We start from the raw sequence: 5,285 nt of genomic DNA on the forward strand, positions 1-5,285 counted from the left end.
AATGACTTTATAGCACATTCCCCATGAAGGGATACTCCCTTAGCCTAGAGGCAGGGTGGGGGGCAGAGGGGTATTGTAATAATGGAGAGTTATTCTCACAATGGAGACCCACTCAGTGTCCTAGCTGTTCCTTTCCTTTTTAAAGCAAATCAATCCACATATCCAGGGGAGAAAACATATCCTGACTATTCTTTCAGTTCCTATAAAGAAAAATGAACACTTTTTTACTCCTCCTTGTGTTTGCTGTTTTTTTATTCACTGTTTAATTTTAATATTATTATACTATTTCCCCTTGATTTCTGAACTCTCATCATCACATTTATGTCATGCCCTTTCCATTAATAAAACTTTAAAATTGAGATAATCCAAACAAGATCTAAAAGCTTCATCACTACCTGTGAGTACGTATATGCAGGAAAATCCAAAAGGCATCCACCTAACAGGATGATCTACAAGAAACTTAATGTTTCTGAGTATGGGATGAAATAGTCCTCCCACTGAAATAAGACAATTAACATCACTTTTAGATAAATTATACTATAGCAAAACCTTCATTATATTTGCAGTAATAATGTATTTTCTTTAGCATATGTATGGCCACTTTACCAGTAATTGTTGTTATGTAATCTATATGTATGGCCACTTTACCAGTAATTATTGTTTTGCAATCTAAAATACATTCATTAAAATATCCTCCCTTAGATAGTAAATATTACCTACTCATGTTTTTGTTCTAGCTTCATTTGTTTATTTGTCATTGCTTATTCTTTTCTACCTGCCTTTCCCCAATCACTTTAAATCCATTATCATTTAATATTATTCCCTCCTCATATTTATTTATTAATTTTATTTTTATATTTTCTTCACTTCTTTAATTCTTTCTTTCTTTATTCCTTTTTTCTACCATCCTTCTTGGTATTGTTTTTTTTTGGGGGGGGGAATGTCTTTTTAAAAAGAAATGTGGTATTACTTTTTCATTTTTATTTGAATTTGAAACAAGTTTGTTTTACATGTCAATCCCAGTTTCCTCATCTACCAATCCTCTTCCATTTCCTCCACCCAACCCCATTCAAACATGGTGAAGCTCCACAGAGAGGGTGAAGCCTTCTACGGGAGTCTTAAAAGTGTGTCATATCATTTGGAACATGGCCTAGGTCCTCCACTATATGTCTATGGGGAGAACATATCCCTTTATGGGGGATAGGCTCCCAAAGTTTCTTCATATATTGGGGATAAATACTGATCCATTACTAAAGGCCCCATAGACTGCCAAGTCCTCCTAAATAACACGTACATTCAGGGCGCCTGGTACAGTCATATGCTGGTTTACCAGCTATCAGACTGGGTTTGCATGAGTTATGCTTTGTTCAGGTCAGCTTATTTTGTGGATTTTTTCAGCCTGGTCTTGACACATTTGCTCATCACTCCTCCCTCTAAGTAACTGTAATCCAGGAGTTTGTCTTAGTGTTTAGCTTTGGGTGTCTGCTTCTGCTTTCATCAGCTATTAGGTGAAGGCTCCAGGATGGCATATAGGCTAGTCATTAATCTCGTTATCTTGGAAGGGGATTAATGATAGCCTCTCCACTATTGATTACAATATATGTTGTTTTCATCATTGTAGGTCTCAGGACATTTTCCCAGTGCCAGATTTCTCCTTAAGTCTATAATGGCTCCCTCTTTTAGGGTATCTCTTTTCTTCTTCAGAAATACTCTTTCCCTCTCCTCAACTTCCTATTCCTTCTTGACCACATTCACAGGAAAGGACACCAGGATACACTACACAAGAAGAGGTGTCATCTGCTCTGTGTCCAATAGATGCTTATCCATGTCTTTATGAGGTGAGTAACCATCATTGAACACGCTGTGTGCCAAATCAACACAATTTCACACATCAGATCTCAATAGATGGTGAATGCATCAGAAACTGGAACTTCCCTAGCAGAATTTTTCTTGAAATTTGCACTGACAAACCAGTAAATTTTTGAAATCACAGGGTTATCTCTACACCTAGTTAGTCCTTGTTAACTTGGGCCATGCATTTTCAAGGAACTGACTAGACTTCCCTTCAACAGAATGTTTGTCTTCCCCATAAAGTTAATAGAAAGAAATACATGAAAATTCAAACACAGTTTCCCTTTACATGCAAAATAATATTCTAAAGTAAATCTTCTAAGATTTACACCCACCTAAATGCACAAGGTTCATCAAAGGCATTTTATTAAGTCCTTGATAAAGAAGCCTTCCTTAAGAACAGCACCCTTGAAAAGCAAAAATACAAAAAAGGATAAAAAAGACAAAGAAAAAAGGGAGTATATTCAATGCAATGCCTGTGGCAAATAAACAGGAATAAAAAAATCAAATAAATCATCACTGGCTATAAATATAATGCATAAATCTGGGAACATTTAGGGCAATATTCCAAAATTATTCTAAATATAACCCAATTTTTAAATATTTTTATATTTTATAAAATATGTTATGAACTATATAAATTCAATTATGTTCAGAATAAAACAACTCTTCACTTTATTTAACAAATAGAACATTGCTCAAATGAAAGGACTTAAAATTTTTTCATAGAAGTGAGTCAGAAATTAGAAAGGGGGCTGAACTCAAATATTTAAAGCATAAACTGCTTAACATTAGTGGTAAGACAGAATTTATTTGTTCACTTTTTAAAGACAGATTTCTTTTAAAAGACAGATTTTTTAAAACATCCTAATGAGTGGGAAATTTTCTTTCTTAATACTGCTGATTGCTGATATGGCTGATTTAAGAACTGATTCATATTCGCCAGTAGCCAATTTTCATGATCAGAATCGGTATTATGTAAGTGCAAAAGTTGAGCTGAACACATCAACTTTTCAACAGGAGAAATTTCTCTGTGGCATCAGAAATCAGAAGGCTGTACCTGATAAACTAATCACTATTAAAAAAACAAAACAAAAAAAAAAAAAAACTAGCACAATCCTGATGAACTTACTTGATGCCACTTCCTTACATTTAATCATCAACTTTGATTATGCACAAAACATGATCAAAAACAATGAGGTTATTTTCCTTGACAAAGTTCATTTTGTATAAATCAGTTGCATCTTGCATCAGCATTTGTTCTCAAACTCTCAGGTTCTGTAAGAACTAAGAACATATAATTGTAGCATTACTCCTCCATTATCTGTACACTGTTTCCACAACACTAACACATATAACTTAGCAATGAAAACACGTGATACAAGTGATCTATATGCAGAAATTCTGGCAAGTTAAACCAACAGAATAGCTGCCATAAAACTGTAGCTATTTCCTACCAGGTGTAGGCTTCAAGATCCATTGAGTTAACATTCAAATCTCATATCCATAGTTTCATTCAAACTTTTGTTATCATTTGTACTGGCAGCTAAAAATGTCATTACTGGGGACCCTGTGACATTGATAACACTGGTACTGGTACTTGTGTTTCGCACAACATTGCTGGTCACATTAACACCCAATGTGAGTCTGATCTGCTCCAAGGCCTTCGCTGGCACAGCAAATGCCTCCAGCTTCTTCTCCCCATTGGCCATGTAGGAGTTCTGGCAGCCTTCAGCATCTGCAATGTATGCAGGCTTTCTGGTTAGAGTAACAATGTCAGCACTGGCTGCTGCATGTAAGATTACTTGTACTTTGCATAGCATGCCCACATTTACATCCTTTCTTTCTCTGGGGTTTTTTGCACACAGTCTTGGTAGGACTTCCTGGCATAACATGATGACTAAGAATCATTGCCTTTCCTGCCTTGTCTTTTTAAAGAATACCCGGCTTGGATTTAGAGTGGTATTTCTTGGATCCATGTTCATGACAATTTTTCATGCTTTTAGTAGATAAAAGTACAGTTTTGGTGGTCTTGGGTGTTGTACCTCCATTGGAAACAGTAGCTATAGATTGAAGGAAGATTTTCCTTTCATGCTTCACCGTCACAGGAGCAGATGCCCCAAGTTTTGTGCCTCCGATTATGGTAGAAATCGGAAGTGGCTGAACTTTTTCACTGTAACTTTCATATGTGGTTCTTTTTCGATTCAACTTTGCTACCTTTGGAGTTGCTGCTGAACATGATAATACATGGGGTGTAGGGCTGGTAGGCATAAAAATATTATGGCTAAGAGACTTGGAAGAGAGCTGGAAAAAAGGTTCATTGGATAGAGTGGCTTCCAAATTTGGATGTAAATTAGGACATGCAACCTCTGTATTTGAAACAGTTTCTAAACTGCAAATTACTATCTCATCACTCAGCAAAAGAGAGTCACCAGGTTTTGGCTCTTCGCAGAAACTCCAGATATCAATACCTGTGGAGCACAAATCAGTGGCTACCGTGTCATAGACAGGTAACAGGCTCTCATACAGATCCTCAGTTTTTATATCAACAGTATTACACATGTCGATCGTATTTGGATGTTCGGGTGAGGGGATATTTATACCAGATCTATCTATTGAAGCCCTTTGTAAGTAGGCAAACCATTGACAACAGAACTACCAATAGCAATGCTGTGGGTGCTTTCAGACTTTGGAGATAAATAAGCATGGGTATCTGCTATGGGTTCTGAAGTTGAAGGTAAAGGGGACTGTGTCAAACACAGAGTGAAGGATGAGTCTGAAGGCTTCTCTATGTCCTCACAAAACAATGATCCTTCATTGAATAAAGCTAAAATATCAGAAGAACAGTCAACTGTTTGTCTTTTGTCCTGTGCCAGTCTTGGCTGGGTTATATATTCACATAGTTTCTTGTAGCAGTTCAATAAGATGCTTAACTGCTTGTTTTCCTCAAAGTGCTCATAGTTTATGCACCAGCTACATGAATTTTTCATCATCATTTTCTTGCCTATACATGTTTTGAAGACATAGTGTTGGCACGTGGATTTGGTGGGTGCAATAGGATCTTGTAGCAAATGTCCACAAACACAGCAAGAGAGGGACTGTCGCAAGTAAGGCAGGATCCTATTAATCTCTTGAAATGCCTTGGGGTCTCCAGGGTCATGGTTGAGCACTAGGTGACTGGTGGAAATGTAGAGAGCAGTATCATTCGTGGGGTTCATTGCAAACACTTGGACACCAATGGCTCTTAGTTGAAAAGAAATTCTGTATGCAAGTTTCTAAGCAGCCAGGGAACAATGGTGAGTTTACAACTATTAGGAGAAATCTGAGCAGAACCACTGGCCAAAGCAGCAACCAAAATCCATCAAGTGTGTGAAGCTAAAGCATCCTCCCACACATGGGGCCTCAGTGCCCCACCTCTGTCTCTTAGTCCTGCA

General features: G+C 37.2%; 1 pseudogene; it reads right to left on the minus strand.

The window, feature by feature from the left end:
• Positions 1–3,335: 3,335 nt before the first annotated feature.
• On the minus strand, positions 3,336–5,069 carry LOC127217061 (E3 ubiquitin-protein ligase MSL2-like; annotated as a pseudogene).
• Between the last annotated feature and the right edge of the window lie 216 nt (positions 5,070–5,285).

This window comes from Phodopus roborovskii, unplaced genomic scaffold, assembly GCF_943737965.1.
Source record: "Phodopus roborovskii unplaced genomic scaffold, PHOROB, whole genome shotgun sequence".
NCBI classification, from domain to species: Eukaryota; Metazoa; Chordata; class Mammalia; order Rodentia; family Cricetidae; genus Phodopus; species Phodopus roborovskii.